General features: G+C 29.4%; 1 protein-coding gene across 3 annotated transcripts in view; it reads left to right on the top strand.

Moving 5' to 3' along the window:
- Window positions 1-19,539, top strand: part of LOC136076771 (NACHT, LRR and PYD domains-containing protein 3-like) — a 61,964-nt gene that overhangs the window by 34,256 nt on the left and 8,169 nt on the right. The window lies entirely within an intron of this gene.

Raw genomic sequence — 19,539 nt, 5'->3', positions numbered from 1 at the left:
TTTCATAAAGTTTGGAGTATAAAATGAAGCATGAATAAAATGCTTTTATATTTCATGAATAAAATATTGATTTTCATCATAACATAAATTAATTTTTAATAAAGTAACCAATTGCCTCGAAAGACAAGTTTAAGGCATTCCTTTAACAACTATTATGTCTTTAAAAGTCATTATTTAAAAGGCCAAAAAAATACAGTAAGGATGTATGTTTTAGGCAAATGTCCTAGTTGTTTGTTTTTCAGAAACATTCTTCTGTAATTTTTTTCTGCTGATTTTGCCTCTCACTGAATGTTTATTTTGGGTAGTTATGCTGAGTGCACCTTCTGTAAACTTAGGGGTTGTCCATAAAGTATGTAGGCCAAAAATTTTGAAATAGGACACCACCTTCACCCTGTTGCCATGCATACTTTTAAGTCCCCACCCTTCTCAAAAAGTAGGTACGTTTTTCAAAAACCTTCCCCCCTGAATTTTTTTTTTCATTTAAAAAGTTATTGAAAAATAAAAGTGAAGGAGTTATCTTAGATACTTTATACGACCTCAAAGCCCTTTGTTTGCAGCACAGGATCCCAATTTAAAAAAGGTCTTCAAATATATATAAATTTATCAATATGTTCACCTCGCCGAGAGGTTAATGTTAAGTACTTAGTCGGCAGAGATCAATTCCTGGTAATGTCCTGTTATACCTTTTTTTTTTAAATAATGAATTAAATAAAAGTAAACTATACTTAATACTCCTTAGTATTAAGTATAGTTTATTTCATACAAAATACACCTTACTTAGTGCCAGTATATAAGGGGTGGCATGTGTGCATGGGCGCCTGCATGATTATTTGATGTTCTAGATAGGACACTTTCACACATTGTGCAAACTCCAAACTTAAGGTGGTAGTACCCCAAAAAACTTAGAGATTTAAAAAAATCAGACATTTTCTTCTATATTATTATTTTCTTCTTGAAAAATACAAGTCCAATTTATATACTTTTTTTGTGTGCTTATGACTAAATTGTTCCTTAAGAACTGTTGTTGGTTTTTGATCTAATATCTATAAATTGAAGCCTCATATTCGTTTCTGTAAGATATAGATAATTACCCTTTTACAAAATTTTCTTTGATTGATGGAAGTTTTTGATTAGTTGTCTGATAAATGGGTTCAAAAAGAAAAGGTTCTCCTGCTCATGAAAACCGGTAGATCACACATAACTGCAAGATCAATCATAAGGGTAGCTCAGTTTTTCCATAAAGGTTCAAATTCATGGTGTAAGTATCATTCCGACCAGGAAAATTACAAATCAAAGTGTATTCCAAAAACTATATTTGAGCTCATTAAACCAATTTTTTCTTACAAAGATCTTGATGAATTGCTCAAGAAATGTTTGCATGGCCAAACTCAAAATGTCAATGAATCGCTAAATGGGATGGTTTGGACTTGCGCACCCAAAAGAATACATGTGTAAAGAACAGTTGTTGAAATTGCTTTTTTTAATAGCTAAGAGCTATTAAAAAAAGCTTTATTGACCAACATAGCAAAGCAGAAGGTGTTACATACAACAGTGCTGGTTTTTAGTAGGTTTTATTGTGTAAAAAACTTTAGTATTTTTTTAAATTGCCTATTTCTAGGATTCACTTTTTGTGCATCTTTTAATTTTTTAACAAAGATAACTTTTTAACCTCTTATTGGAATTTTTTCAAATTTTAGCAATTATTCTTGAGTGTATTTTGATGTGCTGAACCAAAGAAAATTAACTTTTTTTTTTATATTAAAGTATTAAAATTTAAAATTTAGCAAGCTGTACTTATACTTTTTTCTTTTTATTGATAAAATTTAATGATTTTAAAGTTATTAAATGTTGTTTATTGAATAATTTTTAATTCAGCACATTTTTTGAACATATATAAAACTGCTTATAAAGTTTGGTTTGTAGAACATGTATGGTTCTCATGATATTCTTGTTAAAAAAAGGTCCATTTTTTTGCCTAAAATTAGCTAATTTATGCGCATAATTATTGAGCAGGGGGGTAGAAAAAATTAATTTTGTTACTTTTTGAAATGATTTAATCTAACACTTCAGAAAAATTTAAATGTTACCATATGATATCAAGTTTTGAATTTTGTTCCTCTTTAAGGGTACTACCACCTTAGGTATGTTCACTTGTCCCCCCCCCCCCTCTCCTTGCCCAAACGAGAGGGCACTAATGTAGTAAAATTTTCAACTTTAATATCTACAACTAAATTTAAATTTATTGACAGATTTTAAATTTCGTTGAAAAATATTGTAAATTACAAAAGTTATGACCATGCAAAATTTACAGCCCCTCTTTTTTTTGGGGAGGGGGTTAAGTAGGAAAAAAAAATTTTTATAATCATTACAATAACTATTACATTAGAATCCTTTTCAAAGTCCTAATGATTTTTAATGACTCTAAAAAATCTTTATGACTTTTCAAAATCCTAATGACTTTTAATGTCTCTAAAAATCCTTATGACTATTTAAAATCCTAATGATTTTTAATGTCTCTAAAAATCCTTATGACTTTTAAAAGTCCTAATGACTTTTAATGTCTCTAAAAATCCTTATGACTTTTCAAAATCCCAATGATTTTTAATGACTCTGAAAATCCTTATGACTTTTCAAAATCCTAATGATTTTTAATGACTCTAAAAATCCTTATGACTTTCAAAATCCTAATGATTTTTAATGACTCAGGAAATCCTTATGACTTTTCAAAACCTAAAGACTTTTAATGACTCTAAAAATCCTCATGACTTTTAAAAACTAAATTAATAAAATTTGCCACACTGCCCGACATCATAAATATTATTTATTTTATAATATTTTGTTGCTGTTTTTTTTTAGAATTAGAATACTGATTTAAAAAGAAAAAAAAGGGTTTTTTTTAAAAAAAAGAATGGTTAAACAAAGACATTTACCCTCATTTTGACTCTTGGCTAATTAAAGGGAAAGATAATATCAGCTTAAATGCAAATTATGCCATGAAATAATTAAAACTTTTGAACATGGGTATTCAAGCACTAAAAAGTCATAAGTAAGGAAAAAAACATATTTAAGTTGTAAGCAAGTTCTTCTGTTTTTTTTTTAAATCGTCAGCTAATAGAAATAATAATTAACCTAATTCAGTAGGTGTTCTAGTTTAAAAATAATTGATAGTTTCTCAACAGTACACATTATAAAGCAACAATCTTTGGAACTCATTGTATCAAATTCAAAGAACTTATAAGGGCATTAAATTGTTGCTTAAATAAAGTTTCTAACTTTTTTTTTTTTTTTTTTTTACATTTTCGCTTCCAACAAGGTAGAAAGTAACCACTATAGGAGCTGGAAGTTGAAAACTGGAAGAGAAAAGATGAAGAGATAATGATTGTAGAGCAAGATAACGATTGATAGACAACTTAAAAGATTGCAAAATATATGAATCAGGAAACCAAGAAGAAGGAAGCGAATTCCAAAGAACTGATGTTCGAAGAAAAAAGCTAGACAAATAAGAGTTTTTGGAGCACATAGGAACAGTCACAGAAAAGGATACAATTGAATGACAAGTAACATGAGAATATATTTTACAAGATGGCACAAGAGACGCTAGCTGTTTAGAGCAGTGCCTATTATAGTATTTGTAGAAAAGAGAAAGAGAAGCAACATTACGACGATGTGATAATGGTTGGAGGTTGGCTACAAGAGCAGGTGTAACTATGTTTACAATGCAGTTTTGCACCTTGTCTAAAAGAGAAAGGGCATCATTAGAAGATAGCCCCCAGATATTGTAACAGTATTCCTTACAAGGGCGGATTTAAGGTTTATAGAGATAAATAGAATCTGGAGTAAGAAAGTGTCCAGCACGGAAAAGAGATGCAACCTTAGCAGATGTTAATTTTGCAATGGATTTGATATACATTTTCCAAGCAAAGATCGGAAGTATGAGTTAATCCTAGAAGATGAAGGGTAGATGATGATAGAGGAAGATCTAAGTTATTGAAAATAACCATTGGCTGAAAAATATTGGGTTTTATCTGAATTAAAGTTCACCAGCCACTGTTAGCCCCATGCTGTAGCAGAACTGAGATTTTCAAGCTCAAATACCCCCTGCAAGCAATCAGAGAATTATCTGGAAGGTTGGTAATGTATATTAAAAAGAGTACAGGGCCAAGGATTGAATCTTGAGGAACTCTTGAAGTTACATGATATGAAGAAGAGTGCTGTCCATTGAGGACAACTTTTATACTACGATTGGTAAGGAAAGATTCAATAATCTTAAAGATGTTAACTGATAAATCGTAAGAAGAAAGCTTATGGAGCAGACCAGCATGCCAAACATTATCAAAAGCTTTAGAAATGTCAAGAGCAATGGCCTTTAGAAATGTAAAGAGCGATAGCCTCTCCACCTCTATCTAATGCACAATAAAACCTATCGGTTATTAATATTAGCAAACCAGCTGTAGAACGAGAAGATTGAAATCCATATTGATGATCAGAAAGTAAGTTATAGAATCAAGATGAGAGATTAAGTGTTGGTTAATTAAAGATTCAAAAACCTTGTTTATGATAGGAAGAAGACTAATGGGACAATTGTTAGACAAGTCAGAGTGCTCTCCAGAATTTTTAAAAATAGGGAAAGCAAATGTTGCTTTCCAGCATGCCAAAAAACAAGATTCAGATAAACGCTTGTTAAATATTTTTGAAATTATAGATAACATCTCCGGAGAACACATCTGCAAGACTGTACACAAGCTGTAGAAGAGTCTAAGCAGGAAATCCCTTTTGATGCAGAAGCTGGAGGGATACAAATTTCAAACAAAGATGCAACGAATTTGTTCCGATTTGTTTCCTGAATGTGAGATTGCTAAATGTTTCCAGATGGGACCAAATAAAGTTGGGTATAGGATTGCTCACGGTCTTTAGCCTTATTTTAAAGCTTTACTTAAACAACTGAGCCTGTCTCCTTGGCTTGTCATGTGCTTCGATGAATCTCTCAACAAGAAAACTCAAACTTGTCAAATGGATTTACTCATCCGATATTGTAATGATGAAAAAGTTTAAGTGTGCCAGTCTTGATTTGCTGAATCATTTTAATGAAAAGGTAAGTGATTTTAATATCAGCAAGATTATTCAGGCTTCTATGGATTGACCACCAAGTGTCAATCCATAGAATCTAAACTTATTGACATAGGCTGCTGTTCCCTACAAATAATTCATGGTGCTTTTAAAACAGGAGAAGAATCAACTGATTTAATATTGAAATAACTTTCAAATGCTACTTAACCTTATTTCATGATTCTCCTGCAAGAAGAAGTGACTTTATCAGGATCATTAAAGGCTCTATGTTCCCGCTTTCTTTTTGTGCAACCAGATGGGTTGAAGACAAAAAGGTAGCAGAAAGATTAATTAGTGTTTGGCCTTCTATTATAAAAATTACTTTTTATTGGGAAGCTCTGCTTAAAAGTAAACAGCCATCTTGCAAATCATATAAGTTTGTTGTAAATGCTGTTTTTCCCTTGTAAGATTCCAGTTCTATAGCTACCGGGCAAATCATTTCTGAGGCTCTTTCAGACATTTTTGAACTGTTTCTGATGCTCTATCAGACAGACGCTCCAATGTTACTTCACATAAATGGTAATCTTGTGCAGTTAATGTTGCCAGACGTCCAGCTTTTATCGTCAAGAATACAGCCCCAAATCTGTATAAATAAATTTTTTTACTGTGTTCTCCTTTGTAAAAATCGGACATTAGCCAACCCTATGTGCAGTTGATTAAGAGTATTCTTAAGATGTTCATTAAATCTGAAACTATTGAGACTTGCTCAAAACTTACCAAAATTGATCTGCAAAATTAAAAGAACCATTTGAATCCCAGTAAAATTAATATTGGGTTTGCTCCTGAATTATGACTGTCAAAGCTCAGAAAGATGCAGTTATTTTGAAGAATATTAAAGAGTTTAAAATTTAATGCATTCATGTTTAAATTTCAGCTGCTGAAAAGTTATTTTGCTTCTCATTTTACCTTAATCTTTATAAAAATTTTAACCAACTCCACATAGTTTTCAGCTTTGTGATTTTGGTTATGTTCAGGGCATCATATTCTTTGATCTTCATGATCTGTGGTTTGACTCAGACAGTAGCTCTAATCAAAGCTTCAGATAGCTTCCGAAAAAAATCTTGGTGAAGCCTATGAAGCCTTGATGTGCAATGGTGGCAGCACTTTCTGAGGTTCTATCAGCAGCTCCCACTTCCCTCTGCACTTGCCCACAGAAACTCAGTCTGTTGTCAGTTACTTGGTTGGTTGCAGTCAGCTCTTTCTGTGGTAGTGGGCTTTAGTGTCACTTCTGTCCGAGAGACGATGGAATGGTTAAATAGATACAAAAAGCCTTGAAGATCCAATAGAATAATACTATTTATTAGTCTTTGATGACCTTCTATCTTTAGTCATCATACATCAAGGCTAGTGATAGGCGGAAATTCTAATTCAGTATTGGTTTTAGCCAAAATTTTAATTTGAATCTGGGTGGGCATTAAAAAACTTGCTCAATAAAACCCAATAGAACCCTTCAAGAAAAACCCAATTAAACCTGGGCAATCTGGTTTTTTCTTGAGATTTTTGAAAATATACGCATATTATAGTTGCAAGCTATAAAGGGAAAGCTTCAATTCAAACACAATATTATTTTTAATAAAAAAAATGTTCACAATGTTTTTGAAACCAAACAAATTTGATTCATTTAATTTTTTAAGTTTTTTAAGAATAAATACACTTTGATTAGAATGACAACATTTTTAATATATATTTTATACAAAAATCAACTATTTATTTTTGATACTGTCAATATATTTGCACATATATTTTCGCCTTTTCGCTTCCTAATATATTTCCAACTTTTGACCAGATGAAACCAAATGAAGAAAATATTCTTTATATTGATCCTGAGCTAGCAGGGCATGTTTGAAGTTTAGAAATAAATTTTCAAAATCCTTCAGGCAATTTTTTCTGAAATGAAATCATTTCTAATGAAATCATTTCTCTGGTTCATGATAGACCACTAATCACTAGACAATATTGTTGATATAACTTGATTGCATAACATCCTTGTCGAATACTCATCATAATCTATAAGTTTAAGCAAAATCAACTTCAAATTTAAAATCAGGGTAACGGTTGTAAAGCCATTATTCAGCCTCATCTTTAATTTCAATCAGCAGGTTTTAAACTATGAAAATAAAATTAAATTCCGATAAGCATATTGTTGTTAAAATAAATTTCTTTTGATTTTTAATGCAAAACTTATTTTTACCCAAAAAGCAAGTATTGGTTATGTATGCAAGAAAATGGATACTTGTCATAGCATCACTACATCTCTTCTTGATAACTCTGTGGTAATGACTTTGTTCAGGGTTGTTCAGATGTGAGAGCCACAACTCAATTCGTTTGAATAGCTGACAGCTGTCACTTTGCATCTAAAAAATGTTTTTTTATTTATTTAATCATCATAATTTTTTTATTATTTTTTCTTTACACCTATAAAGTCTTATATATTATTAAAATCTTTAATAAAAATAAATTAAGTACTTAGTCTTAAACAACACCAAATATTTTGAGTTGGGTTTGAAGACTGTTAGCTTATCTAAATATTGCTCGATTTCCAATAATTGTTTTAATTTTGATAGTTATATCATGACTATCTACTATTTCTACATAAATTGGATAGTTTTTTTTATGTATGTTTATATGCAAATTTATTAATACTAATACCAAATCTTTCAGATTTGTGTATTAGTATTAATAAATTTACAGTTAAGATATTTGTTTGTTCCGCAAGAAGAACGAATGTCCTCCATCAACTTTACAGCTCTCTCGGCTACTATGTTGGATCGAGGCACATCAAGCACTGATGGTTCCTTCTTCCAGTGGGTAAAGAAGCATTTCACAGCTTTGGAACACCTAAGTTGGGATATTGCTGACAGCAGGTCTTCATAAGTCGCCTCTGCATAGTGCTGGTTTGAAAACCAGGCCCGCGACCATGTAGTTGCAACGAAATTGCAAGTCATCCTCAGCTGTTCTCGCCAGTTTGAAAGAATGAAAAATGCAATAAGCGCAAAAATGCCTCTTGAGTTCCACCTGGCACTGTGCAGTGATGGCAGCTTGTGCCATTTGATACGAGGCCATTTTTCCTCATTTTTGTAAAACTTGTATGCTTCACAAAGCTGAAAAAGAAATTTAAAGTCATATCTCTAGCCAAGGTTCTGCTACCACTGCTGTGCCCTTGTAGGCATTTTTTAAATCATCATAATGCTCCATAATCTCATCAATAAATTTGTAGTTAATGTTAGGCGACTGTGACTGCATAGGAAAAAAGAAATCCAACACATGTCGTAGAACAAGATCAAGAATGTGGTGTTGGCAGCCAATGTATTGAGGTTCATCAAATCCCTTGTCTCGAAATGTTTTCTGAAGCTTGGCTACAACTCCATTCTTGCCACCAGTATTTACAGCTGTTGTGTCAGAGATGATCATCTGAATACTGTTCCATGCATTGTAATCATCAAGTAGGTCCTGTAGTACTTTATATATGTTTGCAGAGGATCCACTGTCACAAACCAAAATGCCAAGTTTTAATGTTATTTTGTCATTTTTCAAGCACACAACTTGGTACTCAGTCTTGTCAATTTTCTTACCATCAAAATGCAAAGAAAATTTCTCTTCAGAGATCAGTTCCATGAGGCGGTTCTTAACTTGTTCTGCATCTCTGATTGTTCGACGCCAGACTCCAGACTGTGATGGAGTTGGGACACCAACTCCATCCTCAGCCAGACTTTGAAGCACCCGTGACGTTTTTCTGGTTGACAAAGAGTGACTAGACACTAGTTTGGCAGCAGACTTAGTTGACTGGCGTGCTGCATGCTTTCTGGGAGATTCTCCTGGAACTGCCTCTGAGTCACCACTCCTGCTTCTTTCCTCAGAATCCTCACTATCGCAGGAAAGTGGTACAGGGATAACCGCTTAGTTTGTTGAGGGTTCTGATGTGCTTTTGGCCCTTTTTGGATGGATTGTTGACATAGGAGCCACTTTCGTATTTGTATATCCCACCCTGCCATCTTATTCAATTTGTACTTTGTACAGTTGTTTGTCCTCACTACAAAGCCAATTTCCATCTGGTTTTGTTATATCGAACAGATAAGTAAGATTTTCGTCAAATACTGCATTTGGTCGCTTTCTGTGTTTTTCGAATGATGTGATAAGTTTGTCAACTTTAGCAGGCACTTGTTGTTTGGAAAGAACAGGAAAATTAAACTTCTGCCGAAGATTCATCAATTCCTCTGATATTTTTGTTAGTCGATCATGTTGTCCTTTCAATTCATCAAAGAGTCCCAAGAATCTTCCAACGATATCTCTGTTGGAAGGCACTTTACACAATTTGTTGCTCATATCCTGTTTTACCTATGGTATATTAGGACGGCACTTTGTGCTTGATTTCAAATTTTGTGTCCACATTTCACCAGCTGCTTCCACTGCTGATTTTGACTTTTTACTTTTAAAGAACATATTTTCAAAAAGAAGCACTAAACAGCAGATCTTGCAAATTAATACCGCAAATAAACAAAAATTGTTTGAATGATATGAACAACTATGCAATATACAATATTATATATTTACAGTTTTAAAAATCAAAGTCAAGCATAAGGTAGTAAGAACTGGGAATAAAATCAAGTGAAAAATTGAAAAAGTTAAAAGTGGTGAGGTGCTAGGTGCGGGAGGTTTTTTTGTGATCAATTTAAACCTCAAAACAGTGATCTATTGGTAAAAGTTCATCAAATGCAACATCAGGAAAATTAAAATTTTGAAAAAAATTTCTTTATCATATACCTAATATATATATATATATATATATATATATATATATATATATACACATATATATATATATATATATATATATATATATATATATATATATATATATATATATATATATATATATATATATATATATATATATATATATTAGGGGTATTCAAAAAAAGTGAATTTTCATATCTAAAAAACCATAACCCCTAAATTTGGGGCAAATGTATAAAAAATGAGCCTCGAACAGTTTGAGCGCTGTCTGATCACTTTCTACCCCCCCCCCCCCCCTCAAGTTAAAAATTTAGGCGAAAATTGACCGAAAAATGGTAATTTTCGGGCGCCTTGAGGGAGGGGTAATTTTTTTTTTTTTTCACATTTTTTTTTTTCTGCTATCTGTAGATAGGCCTCTAGTTTTGTTTAAAAATATATGGTTTTTTTCCTACTTCTCAAAAATCGATGTTTGGTGGTACTGAAAATCATAAAAATCAGAATTTTTGTAGTTAAAGTTGGATTTATATATATATATATATATATATATATATATATATATATATATATATATATATATATATATATATATATATATATATTTATTTATTTATGAGCCTTGTGTGTATTTCTTCATTTTGCCAGAAAGAATGATCAGTTGTTGGTTGTGACCTCAGCAATGTTGTTTATCTATATTAAAAAAAACACTATTTATCTATATTGAAAAATCAAAATGAGCAAGAATAAATAAAATTATAAATTTATATTCAAGTTTTATAACAGAAAAAAAATTTACAAATCTAATAATAATCAAGTTTAACTCTTTATCTTTTTCGCATCACACCAAGTCCATCATTAAACTTAATCTTTGAAATTATACCGGATTTTTGTTCTTGTGATCTGAATACAGATCGAACTTTGTCCACAGTTAGCAATCTGTTGTGCTTTTCAGTTTCATCAGAATATCTATGAATATACTGCCCCATCATACCTATTGACCGTTCTGAATGGTCAATAGGTATGATGGGGCAAAAATCAAAGTTTCAGCATATTTTTGAAAACTTTTGAAGCATGACTGAGTATGCCAATAGTTTGGTGGAAGTGAGAGCCAGTCTTGAACTCGTTGCTTATCAAACCCAATCATGTCAAAAATCAGGTATGAAAAGACATCAACCAAGGCAGACAAGGATGGTGGTTTTTTCCCAATTTTTTTATTCATTTTATAAATTTCCTTGATATCTTGCTTTACTTTATTCTCAGGCTTATAATAGTCAGAGCTAGTCATATCAAATGACAGAATTGCTGATGCAATTTTTGCCTTCTCCTCTGATGCTAACTCATCATCTAGCAAAGCTAAAGGTATCATTGTTGAATCCAAATACCAACAGTGTTTATACTGAGACTTTGATACAGCATCGACAGCTATTGGGTTTGTACATACCTTCTTGTACAGATGCATTTGATGTATGGCTGTAATGTCAAGAAAAGGAGCAAACAATAAATTCTGTAATAAGCTTAATTTCAATTTTCAGTTTATCATTTTCCTGAACAAACGTAAGTTGGTTGGATAAAAGCCGAAGCTTTAGATAGTAAATTGCTTTTCCTAAAAATCTTGCATGATGAATAGCACCAGTTTTTCTTACTTTATATGTTATAGGGGATAAGTATGTGACAACTAATTCTGCAAGCTCACTTCTATCATCTCTATAATACCTGGTTTACTAATGTATGCTTTGCAAAATGTTAATGACTTCATAGCTGCCTTTTCTAAAAAACTGCTTTTAACCTTATTCCAATCAAACCATAACAGTAGAACTGAATTATAGTTAAAATTATGTTCTTCAAAAATATTTTTAAGCTTTTTGAAAAGTGGATTATCAGGTCCACTAGTTTCTTCATTGGTCACTAATTTCCAAAAGTGAAACATTCTTAATTCAGTCACATGATGCTTACATGCTATTTGGAGGAGATACTTATCCAGTTCTTGAGATATTCTGGAAACTGATCCTTTATTCGTCCAAGTGTTGGATGATGTTGTATCAAAGCATATTCCTCTAGTTTTTGACGTAAGTTGATATTCCTTAATTAAGTTCATTACACCTAAGAACTGAACATTTTCTTTTTTCATTTTTCTATATGCGGTAGGCTGACTGCTTTTAACTTCTTTAAGATCAACACCTGATTGATATAGAATTGCATTTGTTACCTTCTGTAAAACATTTAGTGATATATCACAGGCTGTAGCAGTAAGTGAAACATTACCAGCAAAACCATCTTTTGGAATTTTTGCAATTACTGTGTCTGGGTTTTCAGAGACTTCTATATGATACCAATCACCTGGCTCGAAATCAGATTCAATTGAAGAATCATCGCTTAAAATTGTGTCTATAAGTTCAACGTTGGGTACATCATCTCTCAAAATCTTAGGCTGTAAACGATTTTTCTTCCTGATGCTTTCTTTTGCCTAATTAACAGAAAAAATGTAGTTTTAGTTTTTAATTTTAAAATTAGTGGAAAAAAGAATTAACAGAGCTTGAGAAAGAGCTAAAGTAATTAATTAAAAGTATTGAATACCTTTTTTCTATATTTAATATCCTCTGAACCAATAACAAACTTTCTTTCATTTTCCTGATCTTCAAGAAATTTTAGATCTTCAATCTTGTCTTTTAGTGATCTTTTTTTATCTTTACTGATTGTGTCTTTGAGATTAGAATTACCAGCCCAAAAAAGTTTTTTTATTTCAATCTCTAACTCGTTTTGTTTAGCCAAATCACCACTATTTCCCCTTTTTGCATTTTTTTTCAAGTTGGAATAGGACTTATGCAATTTAAAAAGTTTTTTAACTAAACTTAAATCAGTTAACACATCAAATCCAGCTTTAATCCAGGGTCTCTTGATTTTAGACAAAACACATTCACAACAACTCTCCGAACATCTAGAAAAATTTTTTTTAGGGGGACAAGCAATAATACTTGATATTGATACAGATCGACATTGTTGGTTATATATTAAATGTTGAAGTATATCCAAGCCTGTTGGAAGTTGTATATCTAAATAGAAAAATTTATATTTTATAAATAAAATAAATTTTTTAGCAACTAATGACTCATTATAATTCCAATATTAATAAAAATGTTTATACCTGATATAGCTGGTTTTGCCTCTTTTATAATAAAAAGTTCCTTTTCCATTGACCTAAGTTGTGCTTCACTCATTTTTAATGTTTATTGTATGTACTAATCTGTATTTATTAGAAAAATTCAAAGTTTTAAACTATCAGAATTTACACGAAAATATATGTATATAACATTAGGCATAACAGAAAATATATTTTAAAAAATACCAATTTTCATGATTTTCAATATCACCAAACATATATTTTTAAACAAAAATATAGGCCTATATATATATATATATATATAGCAGAAAAAAAAAATTTGAAAAAAAAAAAAAATTGCCCCTCCCTCAAGATGCCCAAAAACGACCACTTTTCGGTCAATTTTCCCCTAAATTATTAGCTTAAGGGGGGGTCAAAAGTGAACGGACAGCGCTCAAACTTTGTGAGGCTCATTTTTTATATATTTGCCCCAAATTTAGGAGGTATGGTTTTTTAGACTTGAAAATTCACTTTTTTTGAATACCCCTAATATATATATATATATATATACAATACTGTTGAGATTTAACACCATGTTCAATCTTTTACAGATAAAACAAGAAAATTAGCTTTAAATAAGATGAGATTCTTAACATCCGCTGTTTCAATTGGTAATTTGTTCCAGAATTTGACTGTTTGATTTGTAAAAAAAACTCTCACGATTTCGATTTAAATATTCCTTATCTGTAAATAAATGATGTTTGTTACCTGAATGTATAAAGATGGACCTGAAAATTTAAAAGAGCATGGATGTTGAGGGGGTATTTTACAAGTTATTTTTTCTAAATCACTAGCTGATTGGACCCATAAAAATATGGGTCTTTGTAAGTCTATTGCTCATTGACCTTTTTCCTTTTTCCGAGCTTTCAGGACCTACAAAATATGGTTCTTTATAAAAGCAACCATTTTTATACTTTTTTATTCCACACCGATCATTTCTTTATCTATTCTTTGTTACCTTTTCCACATACATAGAGCCTATAAGAAATTTAAAAGTAGGTTGTTTTTTTTCTTAACGCATATTATTAATAGCTCATTGATATAGTACGTTGTCATCAGTGTTGTTTTTGTAGATTTGAGACCTCTCCATATTGTAATAAGTTTTATATTTTTTGTGGTTTCAAAAGAAATGCCGAAGAGCTTTGTAAAATAAAAAAAAGTTTTATTTACACATTTATAAACAAAACACAGCAATTTTCAATAGTTTTTAATTCTATTCAAGTCAATATTGAACAAATATGTCATCTGATAAATCTAAAAAAAGTAATCAAGTTAAAAAAAGGAAAAAATACACCACATTAACTGGAAATCAATTTATTTATTCATAATAACAAAACCAAAAAAAAATATAAAAAACTTTACAAAAAAAATTCAACTACAGCTGCATCATAAATTGACAGTTTAGATTAACCAAATACAAAAATACTAATTTTCTCACAACTCTCTCTCCTAATATTGTACATTCTACAGGATCCACACTCCCTATTAAAAAAAAAAAAGGGTTGAGCAATATGCTAAAAAAGCATGGTAATATTTATCTAAAATGAAAAAAAATGAAATTAAAAATTAAAAAAAGTAAAAACATAACATATCATCACTACAAACTAATTTACCTTTTGCTAATGTTTTTTTCTAGAGCATTGTTAAAAATAATCAAAATCTAAAACAAAAGACATTTATTGCAAAGACACAAAAGAACAAACACTTATAAGCAATCAATGCAAACAAATTTTGTAATTTGACCAAAAAATAAAATTATTTTTACTTTGATTGCGACAAACTAATTTCTTTTTAACTTTTATACCTAATATATTAATATTTATATTAATATAATATATTAATATAATATATTAGCTATAAAATAATATATTAATTTTTATAGCTAATATAAATATTAGCGAATGATCAACATAGTAAATTTAAAAAAAAATTAATATTTACTAAGTTAAAACCATACTAACATTTGAACATTTGAACAAAGTAAATTTACAATTATGATTTATAAAGTACTTGAATTATGATGTTAGCGCAATGATAGTTATTAGGAGAACTTAAGAAATAAAAAAGATAATAAAGATGAGGTAATCGTAGCAACAAAATAATGAAGGTAAAATTGTATAAACAAAAAAATAAATTAAAAAAAGCATATAGTAAAATGTTTATTTTTATTAGAAATAGGATCCTTTTAATTAAAAACATTAATATTTTCATAAACAGATAAAGACACATCATAAAGTGCATACACTGTAAAAAAAATTTTTCATTAAAAGTACTTATTAGATACCCCTACTTCCCTACATTGTTATTCCATTTTAAACATTTTGCACAAAATGTTGAATTAGAAACTAAAAAAAAACATATGTAAATTTTTTAAGAAATAAATTCAAAAGATTCTTTATAGGTAAATTTAACTTTATAAAATCTAACTATCACCATCAGAAGATAACATTGTAAGTAGTTAGATTCATATAAAATATGATTGAATATCCAACATAAAATTATTTAAAACCAATAAAAAATAAAAAGCAACTTGCTAGCTTTTAAAACATGGTCATCTTTAGCTTTTATATAATTAACAGCCTGTCAAGATACAATTTTAATACGTTACTTACAAAACATGCTTCATTAAAATATTAAAAAATTAAATTTTAGAAACTTTAAAAAAAGATTAAAATATTAAAAAGCGCATACTATTTATAAATAAAAGTATATTCAAAAATTATATTATTTATGACAATGATAATAGAAGATTGAAGGATATTTCATTTGCAGTGTCTCGTGCATTATCAGTTAAAATTATCCGAGTTGATTTTTTATTATTTTTAAAAATTTTGATTTAAATAAAATGGTGTATTGTAAATATAAAATTCAAATTTTCAATTATGTTCTTGATAAAAAACATATTTTTTAAACCCTCATTACTGTTTCAAAAAAGTAAGGTCCCCGCATGGCAAGTTAAAATCATCAGCTTACTTTTTAATTTTTGTTACTTAAAAAGCAAAACAAGACAACTTTATAGTTCTATAGATTTTATATATGTTATATACTTATTTTCCTTGCACAAACTCAACTTAGTTGTAGAAAACGTGTAATGTAAAACTAAAATGACATAAGTATCTCAATCATGACACATATGCAACAAACTTCCCCCCATTTTATGATATTTTCAGAATTTTCAGCTTTTTTAAAAAAATTTTTGTTTGTTAAAGATTATAATATCGTTATATATCTTTGTATAAAATCTCTATAAAACTTCAAGAGTATTTTGATTTGAAAATATGCAATATTTTCAAATACAAAATTCTCTTGAAGTTTAAAATGTTTGTTCACATTTTCTTATAAAACTAAGTGCTGCAACTCTTTCTCGCCATTACCTCGGTTGCAATGGCTGCCAAGGGTTTCGTGTCAAACATGCTCAAAGGGACACTACTACTATTAAATTTGCTAATAAGATTAAACCAGTTGTACATTTGTATGAGATCTCCTTGTATTCTTCATTATTTTAAAGATGTCAATTTCAATATTTTCTAGTCTTTCATTGTATAATAGATGATATAGCTCAGGTACAGATTTCATTACATGTTTTTGATTTTTTTCTAATATGTTTATATCTTTTTCAATAAAAGGACTCCATACCTGTATTACAAATCCTAAATGTGGGCGTATTTGACTACAATACAGCAATTTTATTAATTTACTATCTTTATACTAAAATGATTTACACATTATACCAAATTTATATTTTGCAATAGATGATGCAATTTTAATTTGTGGTTCCTATTTTAAGTCATTTAAAATTAATACGCCTGTGCATCCGTTTCATTATTAACTTCAGCTATTACTTTAAAATCATCTGCATACATAACAGTTGGTTTGTAAGTTGACTTGAAAGATCATTGATGTATATTAAAAATGCAATTGGACCAAGCACAGAACCTTGTGGTACACCGCTTACTATGTCCATACATGATGATACACTTTCTCCAAGTACAACTCTTTGCTTCTTATCAGTTAAAAAAGAAATTATCCACTTCAATGACAGATGTAAAGCCATATGCTTCAAGTTTTAGTGCTAATATACTATGTAAAACCAACTTAATACAATATATAAGTTTCCAGATTTTTATTTGAATAGTTAAAACATGTCTATTAACTATGTAGTATGCGTGCTTCTTTTGTATGTGCATGCGTGCTTCTTGTTTTTTAATAGTTAATCTTAAACTTTTATATATTTATTATACTTGCAGTTAATAATTCACAAATACAAAATATTATTTACTGTGGTTGTGGTTGAGATGTATTGTGAAAATACTTCTGCACTTCAACCACATGTTTAATGGCATCTGTGTGGGTTACTTCCTTTTCTAAAAGATTTAAATAATGTTCAAAACACCCATATAATAAAAGATTTGTATAAATTTCTATGTAAAAATCTCTTCTTTTTTTTTATCTTTTTTTCATTATTTGTTACCACAGTGAATATTTCATTGTGGGTTTCCTTAAGATCTTTAATGACATTACAAAAAGTATGTTACAATACTTAGTTGTTTTTTTATTTAATGCACAATCAGTCATGCATAAAGTTTAGACTTTAATCCATCATATGCACTGTAAGCAATAATCAGATCATTAGTAACACAACTCTATCCATCTCACATAATTGTTTTCTCATATTGGGTAAGTTAATCCAGTGCCGTGGCTAATGGATCAACTTACCCAATATGAGAACCCCTCTCTCCCCCTACTTCAAAAAAAAAAAACTTGTCATTACGGCCCTAATTTATTTTTTTAATTTCTATCATTACGCCTTAGTGTGTGTGTGCTCTTGTATGCTATTGGGGCATTTAGATACATGGAATGAATAACCATAATTAATATAACTAAAACCTTATTAAATAAAATTTCCAGTAAAAAAGTAAAGTCTGATTGATTGAATTTAGTTTAATAAATAGATAATTTAAAATTGATGATATTGAATAGAGTTTTTGGAGCCCACCAGTGCAATTGTCTAAGCTATGAGTGAGTATTTTGAAATAAAGAAAATAGACATAGAAAATAGGAAAAAACTAAGTTTGAAAGCTAACATGAAAAAGTTTTTTATAACAATTATTCTGTGACTTTGTACATAGCAAAATAACTTATTTATCCTTTCGATTAATAATGAGTATATAATAATTGCTGTTATAATAATAATGATTGCATCACTTTTTATTGCATAAAATATTACTCAATTTCCATGTTCTTTACTGGTTAGATTGATTTTAAAATCACATCACATTGACTCCTTTAGGTGTTTTTAGATAAAGTTATTTTTACTTTGGGTTTTTTTTTTAACCATTTTTGTTTTTTGTATGATGACATAAGATAAGAATAAATAATAATTTTAAAATCACCAGCTCTTTTAGATGTTTTTGGATAAAAAGTCATTCCATATGAAATCTGCTCAGAATGGTTTTAAATTTCAACTATCGCAGATTTTGTAATAAAATAAATCCTGCAATTTTTAGCTTGATTAACCAACCTGTCAAAAGTTATATTTGAATCAATATTAACTAAGAAATTTATATTTCCAAGAAATTTAAGTTTCTAGAACTCAATATAGATTTTTGACTTTATCTTGTAAATAAAAAAGATTATCACCCAAAATGGATTATTTGGGTAAAATACTATAACTATACAAAATTTCAAGCGATAACCTCTTTTATTTATAAAGTTATGGTTTGTCAAAAATCAACAAATTCTACTGTAAATTTCAGATATTCAAGTTTTGGTTATAAAATATTATTCATCCATTCATAACTTTTAGGCAGATCAAGTTCAAATTTTATGGATTATGTTTTGTTTGTTGTTGTTGTTTTTTTTATAAAATATGTGGGAAGTTGAAGTTTGAAGCAAATCTAAGGTGCTATCCTGGAGCCATTTGATATGGAATGACCCTAAAGTTATTTATTTTAGGTTTCTTTTTTTTTAATTTTTTTTATTTTAGGTATGCATATAAGAAACTTTTGTAAACAAATTTAAAGACGCATTTTTTTTTAAAAAAATGTAAAATTTTTATGAAATCTGTTCTAAAATTTATATAGCTGTATCTTTTGAGTATCAAAATTTATTTTGATGAAATCTACTTATAAATTATGATGAAAATGTTTTGATAAAAATTGATATTTGTTTATAAATATATATAATAAACATAAGAGACACAATTATGTTAGTGTTATTTTTTTCAGCAAGGTAATGTTTGGTTAGGATTTGTTTAAATCAGTTGCTAAATGATGTTTTCGATAAAACATCATACATTCTTTAAAAAAAGTATATTATTTTGTGTAGTTCATGCTTCTTTTAAAATTGTATGTTAATGATAAATAATTTCATTTGGATGATAATTTTACATAATGAGATTCCATTTTTAATTAACAAACTAAATGATAATAAACTATCGTACTCTTTGTTACCATAGAACATCTAAATCAGTGCATAAAAATCTTAACAAGACAATGGTTGACAACCTACTTTTTTGTTGTTTCGGTAAACAACTAAGAACATTT

Source organism: Hydra vulgaris, chromosome 02, assembly GCF_038396675.1.
Source record: "Hydra vulgaris chromosome 02, alternate assembly HydraT2T_AEP".
NCBI classification, from domain to species: Eukaryota; Metazoa; Cnidaria; class Hydrozoa; order Anthoathecata; family Hydridae; genus Hydra; species Hydra vulgaris.
The sequence above is the reverse complement of the archived record's forward strand: the minus strand, read 5'-3'. Positions and strand labels throughout refer to the sequence as shown.